The sequence below is a fragment of the Pan troglodytes genome, chromosome 12, assembly GCF_028858775.2.
Source record: "Pan troglodytes isolate AG18354 chromosome 12, NHGRI_mPanTro3-v2.0_pri, whole genome shotgun sequence".
Taxonomy (NCBI): Eukaryota; Metazoa; Chordata; class Mammalia; order Primates; family Hominidae; genus Pan; species Pan troglodytes.
The window spans coordinates 15829083-15850024 of record NC_072410.2 but is presented as its reverse complement, the minus strand read 5'-3'; the positions used below and the strand labels follow the sequence as shown (position 1 = coordinate 15850024).

Genomic DNA, 20942 nt, shown 5'->3' with positions numbered 1-20942 from the left:
GGTCTTAGACAACTCTCTAGTGCTCTTCCAGGACAGAAAGAACGGAAGCTAACTAATGCTAGTTACAAGAAACCCACCTTGAGGAAGGGGGATGAGGAGCAAGACTTGTTTTAAGGTAATTAAAATATGTTAATATCCAGTCATTTCTATTAGAACAAAATTTAATTTGAGAGGCTAAGGATAAAAGATCTGAATGCAGTAACCGTCTAAAATTTGAAAATGTTAAGTTTTCAAAAATTGCTACAACTCCTCTATGGCACGAATCATCAAACTTCTGTAAAAGGCCAGATAGTAAATATTTTAGGCCTTGCAGGCTATAAAGTCTTTGTGGTGACTAGTCAACCCTGCCCTCGTGGTTCAAAAGCAGCCACAAACAATAGTAAAGAAGTAAATGTGGCTGTGTCCCAAGAAAACTTAAGTTATGAACACTGAAATTTGAATTTCATATAATTTTCATATCATCCTTTTATTTTTTTCTCAACCATTAAAAAAGGTCAAAATATTCTTAGCTCACATGCTGTAAAAAAAATAGGAGGCCAGAATAAAACTAGAAATAAATAACAAGAGGAATTTTGGAAACTATATAAATACATGGAAATGAAACAATATGCTCCTGAATGACTAGTGGGCCAGTGAAGAAATTAAGGAAAATGAAAAATTTCTTGAAACACATGATAATGGAAACATAACATACCAAAACCTATGAGATATAGGGAAAGCAGTACTAATAGGGAGGTTTATAGCTCTAAATGTCTACATCAACAACAAAAAACCCTTCAAATAAATAACCTAACAATGCATCTTAAGGAACTAGAAAGGCAAGAGCAAACCAAATCCAAAATTAATAATAGAAGAAAAGAAATAATAAAGTTCAATAAAAAGTTTTTTTGAAAAGTTAAACAAAATTGATAAACCTTTAGTCAGACTGAGAAAAATAGAGGACCTAAATAAATAAAATCAGAGATTAAAAGGAGGCCAGGCATGGTGGCTCACAGTACTTTGGGAGGCCAAAGCAGGCGGATCATTTGAGGTCAGGAGCTCAAGACCAGCCTGACCAAGAGGTAAAACTCTGTCAAATGTAATCCCAGCTAGTCAGGAGGCTGAGGCAGGAGAATCACTTGAACCCAGGAGGCGGAGGTTGTAGTGAGCCAAGATGACTCCAGCCTAGGTGACAGAGCAAGACTCCGTCTCAAGTGGAAAAAAAAAAAAAAAAAAAGGAGATGAAAAGGAGACATTACAACTGATACTGCAGAAATTCAAAGGATCATTAGTGGCTACTATGAGCAACTATATGCCAATAAATCGGAAAATCTAGAAGGAATGGAAAAATTCCTAGATACATACAACCTACCAAGATTGAACCATGAAGAAATCCAAAACCTGAACAGACCAATAACAAGTAACGAGATCAAAGCCATAATAAAAAGTCTCCCAGTAAAGAAAAGGCCAGGACCTGACGGCTTCACTGCTGAATTATACCAGACATTTAAAGAAGAACTAATACTAATCCTACTGAAACTATTCTGAAAAATAGAGGAGAGGAGAATACTTCCAAACTCATTCTACAAGGTCAGTGTTACCCTGATAACAAAACCAGAAAAAGACACATCGAAAAAAAGAAAACCTGGCCAGGCGAGTGGCTCGTGCCTGTAAATCTCAGCATTTTGGGAGGCCAAGGCAGGCAGATCATTTGAAACCAGGTGTTCCAGACCAGCCTGGCTGGGTACCATGATGAAACCCTAAAAATACAAATACGTCCCTGCAAAAAATACAAAAAATTAGCCAGGCATGGTGGCACATGCCTATACTCCCAGCTGCTCAGGAGGATGAGATGGGAGGATTGCTTGAACTCAGTAGGTTGAGGTTTCAGTGAACCATGATTGAACTACTCACTCCAGCCTGGGTGACACAGCAAGACCCTGTCTCAATAACAAAAATAATAATAAAAGAAAACTACAGGTCAATATCTCTGATGAATTTTGATGCAAAATTCTTCAACAAAATACTACAAAACAGAATTCAACAACACAATCATTCATTATAATCAAGTGGGATTTATCCCTAGGATGCAAGGATGGTTCAACACATGCAAATCAACCAGTGTGATAAATCAATCAATGTGATACATCATATCAACAGAATGAAGGATAAAAACCTTATGATCATTTCAACTGATGCTGAAAAAGCATTTGATAAAATTTGACATCACTTCATGATTTTAAAAAACCCTCAAAAAACTGGGTATAAAAGCATACCTCAACATAATAAAAGCCATGTATGACAGACCTACAGCTAGTATCATACTGCGGGGAAAAACTGAAAGCCTTTGCTCTAAAATCTGGAACACGACAAGGATGCCCACTTTCACCACTGTTATCAACACAATACTGGAAGTGCTAGCTAGGGCGATCAGAGAAGAGAAATAAAGGGCATCCAAATTGGAAAGAAGTCTTCAAATTATCCTTGTTTGCAGATGATACGATTTTATATTTGGAAAAACCTAAGGACTTCACCAAAAAACTATTAGAGTTGATAAATTCAGTAAAGTTGGAGTACACAAAATCAACATACAAAAGTCAGTACCATTTCTATATGCCAATAGTGAATGACCTGAAAAAGAAATTTAAAAAGTACTCCCATTTACAATAGACACAAATAAAATAAAATACCCAGGAATTAATTTAACCAAAGAAGTGAAACATCTCTATAATGAAAACTATAAAACACTGATAAAGAAAATTGAATAGAACACCAAAAAATGGAAAGACATTCCATGGGTTGAAAGAATCAATATTGTTAATATGTCCATACTACTCAAAGCAATTTATAGATTCAATAAAATCCTTATCAAAATACCAATGACATTCTTCACAGAAATAGAATAAACAATTCTAGGCTGGGTGCAGTGGCTCACACCTATAATCCCAGCACTCTGGGAGGCCAAGGTGGGTGGATCACCTGAGTTCAGGAGTTCGAGACCAGCCTGGCCAACATGGTGAAACCCTGTCTCTACCAAAAATACAAAAATTAGCCGGGCATGTGTGTGGAGGAAAAATTAAATATTAAATTTGAACTCAGTTGAACATGGACACAAACAATGGTCACTAAGTCCTGAAACAGGTTGAGTGAGCCCCTTGAGGCATTCATCCAGCGCTGTTTCGGAGAAATCTCTATTTCAATCTATTCTTACACGTTAGTTATTAAAAAACAATAGACAATCGCAAAAACAAGTTGTGACCTTTTTGTGTTCCTTAAGCCCAGTCACGAAGGGCAATCTTGACTGGGTCTCATGCCAAACAACTTGTTAAGAAAACAGCTAGAGTCCCAGACTGCACCGAAACTTCATGAGACCTTCCCTCGCTGTGCACGGACAAGTGTCTGACTCTGGAGCCCAGGCTGTTTCTTCCCGGTCTGGTGATGAATCCTCCATAGTTTGGTGAGTGTAAAAAAAAAAAAAAAATATATATATATATATATATATATTTTCCCTTCTCCCCTTTTCATTGCAATTTGTTTATTATATCATTTGTTTATTATATCTGCATTGCCATTTACGTGGGATAAAGCTTGTTTACCCTTAAAGGTATTGTGTGTGTGTTTTTCTTCCCCCCTCAGGCATCTCCCGCACAGAACAGCATGATGGCGGGTGCCTGTAATCCCAGCTACTCAGGAGGCTTGAGGCAGGAGAATCACTTGAACCCTGGAGGCAGAAGTTGCAGTGAGCAGAGACTGCATCAGTGCACTCCAGCCTGGGTGACAGAGTAAGACTCTGTGAAAGAAAAGTGAAGAAAAAAGAGAAGAGAAGAGAAGAGAAGAACGAACAATTCTAAAATTTATGTGGATTCACAAAACAGCTGAATAGCCAAAGCTATCTTAAGCAAAAAGAACAAAACTGGGGGAATCACATTACCGGATTTCCAATTATACTGGAGAGCTATAGTAACCAAAACAGCATGGTATTGGCATAAAAACACACATATAGACCAATGGAACAGAATAGAGAACCCAGAAACAAAATCCACACACCTACAGTGAAGTCATTTTCCACAAAGGTGCCAAGAACGTACACTGAGGAAAAGACAGTCTCTTCAACAAATGGTGCTGGGAAAACTGAATATCCATAATGCAGAAGAATGAAACTAGACCCCTACCTCTCACCATAAACAAAAATCAAATCAAAATGAATTAAAGACTTAAATCTAAGATCTTAAACTATGAAACTAGTATAAGGAAATGTCTGGCAAACTCTCAAAGATATTGGTCTGGGCAAAAATTTATTGAATAATACCCCACAAGCACAGGCAACCAAAGCAAAAATGCACAAATGGGATCACATTAAGTTAAAAAGCTTCTGCAAGGCCAGGCGTGGTGGCTCATGCCTGTAATCCCAACACTTTGGGAGGCCGAGGTGGGCAGATCACCTGAGGTAAGGAGTTCAAGACCAGCCTGGCCAAAATGGTGAAACCCCGTCTCTACTAAAAATACAAAAAATCAGCCGGGCGTGGTGGCAGGTGCCTGTAGCCCCAGCTACTCGGTAGGCTGGGGCAGGAGAATCGCTTGAGCCCAAAAGGCGGAGGTTGCAGTGAGCAGAGATTGCGTCACAGCACTCCAGCCTTGGCGACAGAGTGAGTGAGACTCCATCTCAAACGACAACAACAACAAAAACAACAAATACAGCTTCTGTACAGCAAAGGAAAACAGTCAACAAAGTGAAAAGACAACCACAGAATGGGAGAAGATATCTGCAAACTAACCATCTGACAAGGGATTAATAACCAGAATATATAAGGGGCTTAAACAACTCTATAGTAAAAAAATCAAATATAATAATCTGATCAGAAAATGGGCAAAATATATAAAAAGATATTTCTCAAAAGAAAACGTACAAATGGCAAACAGGCCTATGAAAAGGTACTCAATACCACTGATCATCAGAGAAATGCAAATCAAAAGTACAATGAGATCTCATCTCGCCCCAGTTAAAATGGCTTATAACCAAAAGACAGGCAATAACAAATACTGGTGAGGATGTAGAGAAAAGGGAACCCTTGTACCCTGCTGGTGGAAATGTAAATGAGTACAATCACTGTGAAGAACAGTATGGAGGCTCTTCAAAAAACTAAGAATAGAGCTACCATAGGATCCAGCACTCCCACTGCTGGGGATATACACTAAAGAAAGGAAATCAGTATATCGAAGAGATATCTGCAGCACTGATCACAATAGCCAAGATTTGGAAGCAACCTAAATGTCCATCAACAGACGAGTGGATAAAGAAAAAATGTGGTACTTATACACAATGGAGTATTATTCAGCCATAAAAAAGAATGAGATCCAGCCATTTGCAACAACATGGATGGAACTGGAGATCATTATGTCAAGTGAAATAAGCCAGGCACAGAAAGATAAACATCATTTGTTCTCACTTATTTTTAGGATCTAAAAATCAAAACAATTTAACTCATGGACACAGAGAGTAGAAAGATGGTTACCAGAGGCTGTGAAGGGTAGTGGTGAGATGGAGAATGGGAAGGGAATGGTTAATGGGTACAAAAACATTAGTTAGAAAGAATGAATAAGACCTAGTATTTGATAGCACAACAGGGTGACTACAGTCAATAATAATTAGATTGGACATTTAAAAATAACTAAAATAATATAATTGGATTGTTTGTAACATAAAGAATAAATGCTTGAGGGGATAAATATCACCCCCCCCAATAAAATAATTAAACAGAAACAGGAGGTAGATTTGGCTCACAGACTGAAGTTTAGAGACTCCTCCTTAATAGGAAGAACTAAATACCATATTGGACAAACTTAAACAAAATATCATTACTATAGAGCCTTGAGAAAACAGATTTTTCTTTATAAGATGCTAACTCCTTAAATGAAATAGTGGCCACCACAATTACTGAAGGAATACCTTAAAGACCCACACAACCACAGCTTTTTGAAAGACCAGGGCTACGTTTACAATGACAGGAGAAACAGACACAGCTTCCGTGTTGCCTGAACTGGCATAAACAACAGAAGAAATGAACAGTGTCAGACTGGCACACATCTGCCTGGCCAGGGCCTCATTCCCACACTCCGTCCGTTCTCCCAAAAGGATTACCCCCCGCCACCCCCCAGATGGCTAGTATCCAACCATCAGGGCTTAATCCTAAGCAAAATATCGAACTAGCTGTTTTCTTCTCACTGGCCTGGTATCTGCAAAGCTAACCATCCGGCTGCCCTACCTTCAGCTTTCCTTCCAAATATAGTACTCCTCAGTCTCTCCTTCCTCCTAGCCTATACAAAGTCACAGTTTATGTTAATTTTATTAAAGCTTTGCCAACAACAACAAAAAGTCTCAAATCACATCTAAGACATACCAGGTGACAAAAATTCATTTATAAACAAAAAAGTTTGGATAAAGTAGACATTTTTTTAGTTTACTATGAACTGATGATATACTGGCAAACTTACTAGATGGAGGGCTTTGAGCCAGCCACTTACACATCAGGTCCTAATCTATGAAATAGCCCACGCTGCAGTTGTAGGGATGAGGGGTAAAGTTCATAAGCCACCCAGTGCACAGCCAACCACAGTGGGTGCTCATAATTGGTAGCTATTCCTAGGATGATGAGAAACAAGGATATATTAGAAAACATTCAGAATTCATCTGTAGAACAGGTGGGAGAAGGCTTTAAAAAAATAGCATTTCTGGCCAGGTGTGGTGGCTCACACCTGTAATCCCACCACTTTGGGAGGCCGAGGCGGGCGGATCACCAGGTCAGGAGTTCAAGACCAGCATTGCCAACATAGTGAAACCCCGTCTCTACTAAAAAATACAAAAAATAGCCGGGTGTGGCAGCGGGCGCCTGTAATCCCAGCTATTCGGGAGGCTGAGGCAGGAGAATCACTTGAACCTAGGAGGCAGAGGTTGCAGTGAGCTGAGACTGCATCATTGCACTCCAGCCTGGGCAACATGCAAGACTCTGTCGCCAAAAAAAAAAAAAAAAAAAAAAGCATTTTTGCTTGTATTATAGATAAGTGAAAAGGAGAAAAAAGAAACATGCACAAAGAAATTCTTTTAGTTATGCAGGTAGAGACAGTCTGTGTGTGTGCCTCTGTCTCTTTCACACAGACATACGCACAAGCAAGCACATACACAGTAACCTACAATGGCAACCTGCCAGAAAGAACTTGATGTTGTATGCTAGAAAACATCACCCTCTAGTGACTGCTAGTGTATTTGTTGCTTATTCAATTTATCAAGAATTCACAACATTTTAACTCTTCTATCCAAAAAAATGCTTTTTAAAAGTCTTCAGAAATGCAATCATCATTACAATCACGTGTTGCTGTGGCTGGACTGGGGGCATGAATTCCTGGAAGTTATACAAAAACTTTCTATGCATGTGCCTTTGTGCATTTTCTTCTATGAATGTCGTTAAGTGTTGAGTCTCAAAGTGGTCTGTGAATAAAAAAAAAAGGTCAAATTAAGATGTTTTGACCAAGCACGGTGGCTCACATCTGTAATCTCAGCACTTTTGGAGGCTGAGGCAGGCAGATCACCTGAGGTCAGGAGTTCGAGATCAGCCTGGCCGACAAGGGGAAACTCCACTTCTACTAAAAATACAAAAATCAGCTGGGTGTGGTGGTACGTGCCTGTAATCCCAGCTTCTCGGGAGGCTGAGGCAGGAGAATCGTTTGAACCCAGGAGGCAGAAGTTGCAATGAGCCAAGATCATGCCACTGCACCCCAGCAACAGAACAAGACTCAAAAAAAAAAAAAAAAAAAAAAAAAGATGTTTCGTAGGGAAATTAATGAAGCATCCCAAGTACTTCAAGTTCCTATTTCCTCAACATGCCCCCCTCCTTTTTATTTTTATTTTTATTTTTATTTGAGACGGAGTTTTGCTCTTGTCCAGGCTGTGCAATGGCGTGATCTCGGTTCACAGCAACCTCTGCCTCCCAGGTTCAAGCGATTCTCCTGCTTCAGCCTCCTGAGTAGCTGGGATTACAGGCATGCACCACCACGCCTGGCTAATTTTGTATTTTTAGTTGAGATGAGGCTTCTCCATGTTGATCAGGCTGGTCTCAAACTCCTGACCTCAGGTGATCTGCCCATCTTGGCCTCCCAAAGTGCTAGGATTACAGGCATGTGCCATGCCCGGCCAACATGCCCTTTCTTTACATACATCCCTAATGGGGAAAGTAAAATCTGAGACCTAACTGAATTCCATTGATCTGTTCTGTAAATCATTTTACATTTATGTTAATCTTCCAAAAAGTGTGCTCCCATTTTCCCCACCTCTTATTTTTAAAATGTTATCATATATAACACCAGACTCCTGAGCCACCCTCTGGCTTTTCTGCCCCTTCCACAGCTACAGCTCATCTTCCACGGACCCTTTCATTTCCTCCTTTGGAAATTAAAGACAGCACATGCTCATTTATCTCACACTCTTTTGTAAGAATTACAAATTAACTCGTATTAATACTAAGAGTATTAATTATCGCTAATTAGAAATAAGCTGAGAAAGATAAAGTACTATACAAATGTTGGCCGCTGAATGGCTACAGGGACACATGAAGTCAAAACAGTATCAGGTCTTTCTATGTCTGCGGCAGAATGCCAAAGCCCCGACACACACCCTTTTAGCAGCTTTAAGTCACTTCTGCAAGTGAATACTAGGAGATTGTCCCTTACTCCTGATCTCTGCTCTCAGGGGGCCACTTCAGCATAAGCCTTCCACCCTCCACAGATAACCTCAGGTTCTCCTCAAGCCTCTAGATCTTATTTCACATTTTATTATAGGTGCAACTTCTTGTGTACTTAACACTGTTGAACTGTTGAGTTTAAAAATGATTAAGATGGTAGATTTTATGTGTTTTTTACCACAATAAAATAAAGAGGCTCCAAACGAGCTGCAAAATGAGGGCCCTAAAAGATTATAAAGGACTCTAATTCTAATGTTTTTCATTTTTCAGATGAAGGAACAGAATGAAAGTCCCAGAGCTGAGAGCCAAGAACAGGACCTGGGGGGTACACTGATCCCTAGTACACAGTTGACTACAAAACAACAACAACAACAAAATAAACCAAGTACAATGGGAAAAACTGAAGAAAACAGTTAAGTGGGACAAAGGCAACAACAAAGTAGGCAGAATCACAAGAAGAAAGAAGACCAAGGGAAAATTTCAAGAACATTTTTTAAAGTAAGAAAGCATGGAAGAAATGACTGAATATTATAAACATAGGATGGTCCCTGTTTTGCTGGAATAGCAGTCTGAAACCATCATTTATCTTGGTCTGGGTGGAGCTGAGGTCTGGGAATTCCCATATAAGGTAGTTTGTTCATGCTTACTTCCTCAAGCACACATTACACCTCCTCATCTGAAAAAGGCACTGGAAGAAAAGATTCTTTGGGAATGACATCCACACATACATTAAAGGCTGTGGTTTCCACCCCTAATGGTTAGTAGATTTGCCAAGACACAGCATCCTCGCAACCCCCACCCAAATACGGTTCAGCATCTAGCAGTCAACACCACAGAGCCTTCCTGTGGTCACGACTGGCAGTGGTGATAAAGGTCAGTATGACCTTACTGCTCTCCATAAATAGCCCTTCAGTCAGTAATGTCCTTGCATGATATGGTCACATTCTTTCCTTTCAAGAGCAGCCCTGCTTTTATGTGTGGTACCTTCCTTCCACAGAGCTTTCCATCTCAGGTGAAGCTGCTTTCTTGCCCCACCATAATTCCTCTCAATGACTTCAAAGCAGGGCCTCTACATTCGATTTTTTTTAGGATGAGTCTGTCTACCTTTTTTTTAGAGCTATGCTGTCTACTTTGGTAGCCAGTAGTCACATGTAGCAACTTGAAATGTGGCTAGTCTGAATTCAGATGGACTTTAAAGTACCCACTGAATTCTCCTGGTAACTTTAAAATGCTGATGACATGATATGTATATAGCTTGGACATGAAGAGAGTTTGATATACTGGGTTAAATTAAACATATTATTAAAATTAATCTTCCCTATCTCTTTTTTCCTGTTTTAAATGGCTACTAGAAAATCTTAAAACTACACATGCTGCTTACATTGTATTTCTACAGGATAGCACCATTCTAGATAGTATAATAAGCCCTGCTTATTGAATACGCTCAGTAGAAAGAAACCCTGGAATCCTTTCATTTCAAACGATCTCCTGTCGGCCAGGCAACTTTCTTCATTTGCAGGTGAGATTCTTCATCTGTAATGTAGACAAAATAAACCCCCCTCACAGACTGGTAAGGACTGAGAACACAAAGAAAGCATTTTAAGCATTCAGCAACACTAAATGTGTTCTCAGTAAATGTCACTTCCCTTTCTGTGGGTGCATTCAGTAGCTGGTTTAGTCATCTAGGGGTTAGTCATGGAACGTCTGGATTCCAACCCTCTTTGTTCCTTTTTCTCCACTCTAATCACTTCCACAGAATTCACCATAACTTAAGAGGGCAGGGGTCTGTGGTGAACTTTCTAAGCAAAAACTACCCCTTCCCCACAGCTGAATTTTTTACTCCTACCACTTGTCGACCATATCCTTCCCACCTCTTCTCTGCTGGTGCATTCATTAATAAATTATTAAAATTAATCTCAAAATTCTGGCTGCTGCTCATTTTCTCCTTTGGGCTGTTACCAGTAGCTCACTGCTATTGTCTGAATTTAAAGGGAGCTTTGTTACTATTCTAGCTATTTCATGTGTGAACACTTCCTTCCCCTCAAGTGCATGGATATCCTTTACTTACCACTAGGGTCTCACCAGATATGTAATGACTGAAGGATTCTACAATGGTCCTAGAAATAAGTAAAATAAAACTGAATGTTGACTTTTAATTACTGACCAGGCCAATCAGGATTACAGGAATGAAAAGTACCTTTTATGACTAAGAAATCACATCTGACTTGGCAGTCTGGTGTTATTTCTGGCTGGTTTATCTGTGGAAAATTCACTTTATGATTTCTTCCCAGCTGTTGCTAGCAGTGTGCTAGGCTGGCAGCCCTAAGAGTTGAATCACCCCCATGGATGATACTATTTTCTCCTTCCCCACCCAACCTTTCCCAGATACTTGGCATTTTTTAGTATTATACAGGTGCTAATTGTTCTGAAAGTCTGGCTTAAATTAAAGTTTATTGTAAATTGACGTAATATAGCATCTGGATATCATTCTGTGTCTATGTCCCTTTTCACAAAGACAGCAACTCCAGGTCTGGGTAGGCTTGAGAGTGGGGATGGAGAAGTAACTCCGGCAAGACCTTTTCCCCAGCATTCCTTTATAGAAGGCAGGCGGTGAGAAGGAAAGAATTAGTGAGGGAAAGAAAAGGCAATCGAAGGGGAGAAGATTTAAGAAAGAAAAAAGCAAAAGAAAGAGAAGAATGGCTTTTTTCACAGTAGAAGTCACACAGTGGGAGGCTTGGATAAGGTTTAGATATGTTTGGAAGTAGAGAAAAACCATGAGACTATCAGGCACTAAAGTGAATTTAGTTGCTTTCAAACCCTGAACTCTAGTAATTCTGGATCTTAAAGGAGATATGCATAAATGATGCAGAGTAAACTAAAAAACAAAAGTAGAGAATGATTGGAAGTCCCTCAAAAAGTTAAACATAGAATTACCACATGACCCAGCAATTCCAGTTCTGGGTATATATCCAAAAGAATTGAAAACAAGGATGCAAACAGGTATGTGTACACCCATGTTTACAGCAGCATTATTCACAATATCCAAGGTATGGAAACAACCCAAGTGTCCTCCACAACTGAATGTTATATACATTTTACTATTAATACAATAAAAAGGGGAACATTTGTTGTTCACCTGGATCCCATCAAATATCAAGCTAGGATCCTTTTACATACACTACTCACAGATTAAATACTATTGCCATTTACAGATGAGGAATCTGCAACTCAGATATTAAATAATTTGTTCAAAATCACACAAATGGCAGAAGTAAAATTTAAACCCAAGGTCTTTCAACTTACACCACAGCATTTCAAGGATAAATAGGCTCAATGAATAAAGAACAAGTGAGAAAAGTATATGCTACTTATGGTCTCAAACTGTTAAATAAGTGACAAGAAAGACCATAAACAGCTGAACCCAAAGAACTCGGTAGTCTAATGTCTTCCCAGGCTGCAAACAAACCTTCTTTTAGCATAGCACATTTTAAAGCCCTATAAGGGAATCTCTGCCTGTTCTCCACACACCCCCCTCCCACACACAAAAATTGGTAAAAGTTGTTTTTCAATTTTTTTAGATTCTGTATTATATGTCCCATCTGGGCTGATAAAGTATCCTTTTCTCCCAACAATATTATCATACATTTGTGGCAACATTTGGGGTATAAAATACCTCCCCACCTGCCACTTCACTTATTTTAATCAAGCACTCTACAGGACATCAACATTTCATCCTGTAACTATTCTGACAAACTGCGCCTCAGAAGTGACACACCGACTCAGAGCTAAAACACTGCTCCTGTATACCTCTTTCTCCTGGAACTAATGGGTCAATCAACATATGGCTAACTTTTGGGCAAGACCCAATTTAAAATCACTGTAAGTCCCCGCATTAAAAACACAAAACTAGGCTGGGCGTCATGGCTCACGCCTGTAATCCAAGCACTTTGGGAGGCCAAGGCATGTGGATCACCTGAGGTCAGGAGTTCAAGACCAGCCTGGCCAACGTGGTGAAACTTCGTCTCTACCAAAAATACAAAAATTAGCCGGGCATGGTGGTGCGTGCCTGTAATTCCAGCTACTCGGGAGGCTGAGACAGAAGAATCACTTGAACCTGGGAGGCGGAGGTTGCAGTGAGCTGTGATGACGCCACTGCACTCCAGCCTGGATGACAGGGCGAGACTCTGTCTCAAAAAAAAAAAAAAAAAAAAAACTAAAAACATTTTTAAAAGTTCCCTTAAAAGGCCAAGCATGGTGGCTCAAGTCTGTAATCTCAGCATGTTGAGAGGCCAAGGCAGGAAGATCTCTTGAGGCCAGGAGTTCAAGACAAGCCTGGGCAACACAGCGAGACTCTGTTTTTATAAAAATTTAAAAAATTAGCCAGGCATGGTGGTGTGTGCCTGTAGTCACAGCTATTTGGGAGGCGGGAGCAGGAGAATTTCTTGAGTCCAGGAGGTCAAGGCTGCAGTGAGCCATGATCGTGCCACTGTACTGTAGCCTGGGTGACAGAGCAAGACCTTGTGAATCAATCAATTTTTTTTTTTTAAAAAGTTTCACTGAAGGCTTCCTCTTTTTTCTGGGAACTTGCAGAACTACTGACATCAAGAAACTATCAATGAGACTTCAGACTCCTTCCCACGCCTCTGACAATGCCCAGGTTCAGGCCCCACCACATCATTTGCTCAGTCCTTTGCTACAGGATGTTCACACATCTGGCATTACCCATGGAAACCATTTCTCAGTCACCTTTGTGTCCCCAGAACCTAACACAGTGCTTAGCATGGGGCAACCACTCAAATGTCAACTGAATGAAAGACCCACTGACACATCCTTTCGTATGGTATTGCTATCTTGCTCTTTAGTCCTTCTAATCCATTCTCTACACTGTAGTATTAGCAAACACTTCACTGCAACATCACAGATGCTTCCCTAATATCCCCAAACTTTACACTGCCCTCAAGACCAATACTCCACATACACCCTCCCTCCCTGCCATTCTTATCCTTCAAACATTCCAGCACAGTAGATAATTTTTGAATTTCTTTCATTCATTCAACATTTATTTACTGAGCACTTACTGCTCTGGGCACTGGGAATACAGAGGTGAACAAGAGGAAACAAAGCCCCTGTTTTAACAAATCTTCCAGGCTAAAGCGGAAAACACAGCACAGAAAGGAATAGGGCAGGGGGTAGATCCAGAAAGCACTTGCAGCCCAGAATAAAAACTGGATGTTATTCTAGGTGAGATGGAAAGGCAATGGAGGACTCTGAAGAGAGAAGTAACACTGACCTGCAAACCTTTGCTCGAGCTGTTGCCAACTGTGCCTAGAACAACACTCTTTTCCATCATTTGTCAAATTCTTCAAAGCCCAACTCAAAAGTCACTACCTCCATGGTGTCATCTCTTAGAATTGAAGGGGGTTCCCCGCTTTTTGGTTAGCCTCAAAAACTTGACACTACCTGTGATGGCCTGATGTTTAGTTATTTTTGTATATTTTTTAAACTACCACCAAGTGTTTGTGTTCATTCAGAATACTTTATTCTATTTTCATTCTATCAGCTATGCAAAGTGCCTTGTTGTTTGCAAACTAAAAAGCATGTACCCTTTTTATCAACTAAAAGACCAAATTAAAATGATTATCCTCTTTTTAATGTTTTCTTTCTTATCCATGAAAAATACTTGTGTTCTCCTGTTCATTATAACTATTCCTTATTTCCTGATTATGTATGTGAATGTACATATATACACACGTGTACATACACACAACATACATCTATATAAGAGACTGCCTTACACATGCAATCGGTATCACTCTTAATGTTCTTGAAGGTTAACTGTAAAATCAATGCTTTTGCAAATACATTTAAATCTCTAGGAAGTCCACTGTATAAGGCAAGTCATGTAGTAAAGCAAAAGATTCTTTTGTGGGTAAATAATCACCCCTGAATAAATGTTTTCCAAATGTAGGTCTGAGGCATTACAGTTCCGTTAAGAGTGGCCTGCTGGGGGAAATTCCACCCAACAGCAACAGAATACATATTCTTCTCAAGTGCACATGGAACATTCTCCAGGACAGGTCAAGAAGGCTGAAATTACATCACGTATCTTTTCTGATCACAATGGTATGAAACTAGAATAGTTTCTACAGTAACAGGAGGACATGGAAAATTAACAAATATGTGGAAATTAAACAATATGCTCCTAAACAACTATCGAGATAAAGAAAAAATTAAAGGGGAAATTAAAGAAGAAAATAAAGGAGATATATAAAAAAATCTTGTGACAAATGAAGATGGAAATACAACGTACTGAAACTTATGGGATGCAGCAAAAGTTAGTGCTAACAGGGAAGTTTACAGCAATAGACACCTACTTCAAAAAAGAAAGATCTCAAATAACAGCCTAACATTACACCTCATGGAACTAGAAAAATAACAAACTAGGCCCAATGTTAGCAGGAGGAAGGAAATAACAAAGATCAGAACAGAAGTAAATGAAAAAGAGACTAGAAAAACAACAGAATCAATGAAACTAAGAGTTTGTCAACAGGTACAAAATTAGGAAGAGTAAGTTCTGGTGATCTATTGTACAGCAAGGTGATTATAATTAATAATACTGTGTTGTATATCTCAAAATACCTCAAGAGGATTTTAAGTGTTGTTACCACAAAAAAGTGATATTTGAGATGATTGATAGGCTAATTACCCTGATTTGGTCATTGTACAATGTACATATGAACCAAAACATCACATTGTACTCCATAAATAAATGTGCCAATTAAAAATAAAACTTAAAAAAATGACCAGTTTTTTTTTTTTTAAACAGCATTTTACATGTTAATGGATAAGAGTAACTCCTTACTTAGTTATAGCTGCTTTCTTCTTACCATGACAGGACAAAAGTTCACTAAACATATTGCTAAATAGTACATTTCCCCACCAAAGACCCTAGGCAGCAGAAATAATGTTTTAAAAAATTAATGTAATAAAATGCCAAAAGCATTACTAAGGTCTTTTATAGAAGGCTCTGCAGGATATAAACCATATGACACTAAATACTGTTTATCAATTGTTTTTAAATTTTTCTTTGCAAACAAAAGGCACAGTTTCCCTTCCACACCCACCCTACTTTGAAACCAATAAAACAAAGTTTTCACATATTTCAATAATTAAATACACAACTACAAGATATAAGAACCACAATCATAACCTCTGCAGCAGGCAGAAAATTTTAATCAGCATGGCTGAAGGTTACTACAACTCACCCAAGACCCTTTCTGCATAGAGAGTTTCAACAAATATCCTTTAGATTTGCTTCTTAAATAACTGAGAAAGGTAGGTCATAAGGAAAACAAATCCAGAAATACGACAATACCCCGTGTTTGGCTGATTTAGGCAATCATGTCCATTTCTTCTCTCAAACTTCCACTCCTTTGCCTTAGTCACTTTACACACACAGGCCCAGTTCTGCAAACCTACGCACTCTACCTGAGCCACCTCCAGCTCCCCTTCTCTTAATTCAAGAGTAAAGAACCTCCCTCCTGGCTCCTACTCTTATTTAACTTACTTATCAGGGCTTGGGAGGCCAGTTTCACATCACTGCGAATTATCTTTGAAAGCCTCTATTTCCTAAACTGTACAGAACTTCCTCATCTTAGCTTTGTCTCTGTTGTCTTGAACTATATTTGAGCCAATGAAACCAAGTTCAGGGTTTTTTTTTTTCCTGTATTTAGTCAAATCATGTGACATGGTGTGTTACACGATAACCCCACTGTTCTGAAGCAATAGGACAACACCCCTAAATGTCATAACTCATATCCTGCTAAGTTGTTTTATATACTTTATGAAGTTAAGAAATTCACCCAAAAACTTACTGAAAGCACATATAACATGCAGACAAATATTTAGAAAAATGAATAACTGATCATCATAGAAAGAGGTAACTTTAAAAAAATGATAGCCTCTGGCCCTCTGGATCTCTATAATAACTACATGTTTGAATTAACGGAGCTTCTTTATGTGCCCTCTGAATGCTACTCTGGGGTCAAGCAGCTACTCTACACTACATCTTCCGGTGGCAAGGTGCAGGCCAGCTTAGAGACGGGCACGCCAGGCTCTGGCTGCCCCAGCAGCGGAAATTATTCTTTCTGTCCCAGATATCCCTGACAAACACAGTGCAGAAGAAGCAAGGCCAGTGGTGCTAAGGCCTCACATATCCGACTGAGTCACCTCCTGGGACTCCTCAGTGCCAAGTTTCCACTGAAGAATAAAGGGATCTAATTTAGTTGAAGCTAAGAAAGAACTTGAGAGCAATTAATTCAGCCTTCCCCTTCCATGAATGAAGGTGTCCTTGCCTGAATTCACTGAAAATACAGTAAGAAAGCTCCTTTACCCAATTTCTTTATTATAGAGGAATCATTCTTAGGATAACTGCATTTCTAGGATGGTAACATAACTAGGGCCTGAGGTTAATCTTTAAAAACAAGAAAATGGCCAGGTGCAGTGGCTTACACTTGCCTGTAATCTCAGTGCTTTGGGAGGCCGACATAGGAGATCACTTGAGCCCAGGAGTTCAGGCCCAGACTAGGCAACATAGGGAGACCATGTCTCTGAAAAAACAAAAACAAAAACATACCACCACAACAAACCAAACACACACACACACACACACACACACACACACACACACACAAAACCCCAAGAAAACAACTCATCACTTTTGCTTGTTATCCAACACCGAGACTGGGTACTAGCCACTCTTAGAGCTGGTGACAAGCTATAACCTGAGGGCACCCTGGCAGGTGACTATTTACAGGGAAGGGTTTAGTGCTTGAAAGAGTGGAAGAGCACATCCAAGACAAGCTAAAGGCAGAGGGAGTTCTAAAGCTCAGGGTTCTGCCCAGCACTCCTGGGGGAACCTCACAGGCTTCACCTTCACGTACTCTGAAATCCAACGGTCCCAGCTAGTTTGGGAGCTCTCACACAATACTGAATGTAATAAAATTCCAGCCAGAATGTTTTTCTGGCTTTGATTTATTTACTTTATTTTGGGAGGTGGGAGTGGAAGGCAGATGGAAGCTGGAAGTGAAAAGGCTGCTTTGGAGTGGGAAGCAGTTCCCTCCCCCATTCCCAGCAGGGACAGTCCTATGTCATGGACATAAACCCCGGGAAGCAGCTGCGATCTCTCTTGGGAGAGGGAAAAGAGAATGGAAGTCTTCTGAGCTACAGCCCCAAAATACAAAATTCCCTCTAGGAAGGCAGCTCGTGATGCTGCAGTTAAAATCTAAAGGAAGGAAACTGGATGTTTTTCTGAGTCCCAGCAGAACATCCTGGGCAGACTGGCATTGTTGTTAACTTCTCTACTCATGGATGGGTCCCATCAACCCTCCTCTTGAAGCCATGCACCACTCGCATAAGGACTTACCACGCTTGAAGGTCTTCTCGTAATCGACCTCATCCCTTTCTTCTCTCAGCAGATATTACTTTATTACTTATTCATGAAGAAAACAGTTTATCTGGAAGGTTCTCTTTCAACTACCTCCCACCCATATGCTTACTCTTCAGGCCTTCAGTCCCATAAAGGTCTGTTTGATGTCAGTCCATAAACTCACATCCAGACAGCCACTTTCCTTCTTTATGGGCTCTTTCCCCCGAAGAGTTTGTAAATAGGCTCCAGTTTCTGCTACGTTAAAATGAGTCTATCTTGAGTCACTCTCCAGCTACCATCACAGCTCTCTCTTTTCAGACACCATTTTCTTTTTTTGTTTGTTTGTTTTTTTGTTTGTTTTTGTGTTTTGAGACGGAGTCTCGCTCTGTCGTCCAGGCTGGAGTGCAGTGGCGCAATCTCAGCTCACTGCAAGCTCCGCCTCCTGGGTTCACGCCATTCTCCTGCCTCAGCCCCCGGAGTAGCTGGGACTACAGGCGCCCTCCACAACACCCGGCTAATTTTTTGTATTTTTAGTAAGATGGGGTTTCACCGTGTTAGCCAGGATGGTCTCGATCTCCTGACCTCATGATTCGCCCGCCTCGGCCTCCCAAAGTGCTGGGATTACAGGCATGAGCCACCACGCCCGGCCTCAGACACCATTTTCTAAAAGTTATCTCAACTCCTATTTACTCATCAACCTACTGCAATCTGGAAACACCTCTTACAGTCACAGCTCTTAAAAGCCAAATCCAGAAGGCATTTTTCAGTCCTTATCTTACATTTGACATTTTTAAATGATGCTTTCCTGGGAATTTTCTATTCCCTTGGCTTCCAGACCACCGTACTTTTATCCCTCTTGTCATCCCATCACCATCTCTTTTGCAAGAGCCTCTGCCTGGCTGTAGGTATGGCTACTCCCCAGCCTGACCTTGGCTTTCTGCTCCTCTCATTGCGCACATTCTCCCTGATGACTTCAACAAATCTCATGGCTCAACTACTTCCTCCCTGTTAGTGGCACTGGCTGGACCTTCTTAAACTTCGCAATCATACATCGAATTGTCTGCCGATGTCTCCATACAGATATCGTCACAGGCAACTCAAACTCATGATGCCTAAAATAAACTCCCCTCCCCACCATGCGTAAATCCAATTCTTCATCTTAATGTGCCCTCTCTCAGGCATGGCGACATTATCCAAGCAGGCATGCCGCAGCCTCCTAGATGGAGTCCCTGTCTCCAGCCTGGTCCCCTTCAATCAAATCCAACAGACACAGCCAGCAAGCGGTCTAAGGAACCTGCTATCATTACCCTGCTTAAATTCTCTACTGCACTGAGGACAGTCAGCATCCCCTAAGGTAACACACAAAACCCTGTATCGCCTGGCCCCGCCTTTTTTTTTTTTTTTTTTTTTTGAGACGGAGTCATGCTCTGTTGCCCAGGCTGGAGGGCAATGGAGTGATCTCAGCTCGTTGCAGCCTCCACTTCCTACGTTCAAGTCATTTTCCTGCCTCAGCCTCCCAAGTAGCTGGGTCAACAGGCACGTGCCACCATGCTCGGCTAATTTTTGTATTTTTGGTAGAGACAGGGTTTCACCATGTTGCCAGGCTGGTGTCGAACTCCTGACCTCAAATGATCTGCCCATCTTGGCCTCCCGAAGTGCTGGGATTACAAGCGTGAGCTACTGCTCCAGGCCCTACCTGGCTCCATCTATGTCCCCAAACCCTCATCCCTGGACACTTCCTGCCGCTCACTTTACATAGCCTAAGAGGGACATACACATACCACACAGGCCCTCATCTCCATGCTGCTGCTCACGCTGACCTCGGCTGGGAAGGGCTTCCCTTCGCTAATGCTCACGTCCTCAAACAACTCAGAAAACCTGTCCATACCTTCCTAGTCGACTCTCCTGCCTGGATCCCGCACTCCTCCTCAGGGATCCCGTTATACATTCTCATTTACTCTGCGAGGATCATTTTATGAGCTCCTGTTTCTAACCTCGTGGAGGGCAGGGACTAGATTCCTACTCATCTTTATGCTCCTTGGGCCTCTGCCTAGCAGACACACTAGATACTTAATAAAGTTTAGCTAAACTGAGGCCTATAGGAGGGGCACTGTTATTCCTTACCTCTAATAAGGAACAGGAAGCTCACAATGAGGTTACGTGGCTTTAAAAGTCACCCAAGGAAAAGTCTAGGGGGAAACCTAGAATGCAAAAGCACACCAGCTAAAATAAGTCTTCTTGACAGCAGAAGGCCTCTCAGAGCTAAGCATGGTGGGAACAGGGAACATGTCTATGTTTTTCCTCTGTTACCCTAAGCCTGACAAAGTGTTACACAGTGCACAGCAAGTGCTTAGCAAACACGGGCTGGCTCACTATGATTGTGGAGAGATCACTTTCATTTATAGACTATGTAAGAGTGGGTTTGCTTCTCTCCAGCAGATGGAGCTACAACCCTGGGTTATCTCCAGCTATGGTCTGGGAACCCTGAGAGAAGAACCAGCCTTTTCCATCCATCCCTTGCCATCTTCTTTTTGTCCTTTATCAGTCTCACATAGAAACAGCAACAACAGCCAGGTGCAGTGATTCACGCCTGTAATCTCAGCACTTTGGGAGGCCGAGGCGGTCAGATCACTTGAGGTCAGGAGTTCAAAATCAGCCTGGCCAACATGGTGAAACCTCATCTCTACTAAAAAATACAAGTTAGCCAGGCGTGGTGGTGGGCGCCTGTGGTCCCAGTTACCCGGGAGGCTGAGGCAGGACAATCGCTTGAACCCAGGAGGCAGAGGTTGCAGTGAGCCGAGATC

The 20942-nt window shown here is 40.9% G+C and overlaps 1 protein-coding gene across 9 annotated transcripts in view; it reads right to left on the bottom strand.

Moving 5' to 3' along the window:
* Positions 1-20942, bottom strand: part of LOC459477 (LIM and senescent cell antigen-like-containing domain protein 1) — a 155165-nt gene that overhangs the window by 82123 nt on the left and 52100 nt on the right. The window contains exon 1 of one of the 9 annotated variants that reach the window (XM_024354513.3): positions 16279-20912. The exons of 3 other annotated variants lie outside the window; for them this stretch is intronic. The gene's annotated coding sequence lies outside the window, so the exon portion shown is untranslated. Of the gene's footprint in view, positions 1-16086; positions 20913-20942 lie in introns of those variants that run through there. 5 more of the 9 variants (XM_063789472.1, XM_063789471.1, XM_063789474.1 and 2 more) reach the window with 5 other exon arrangements.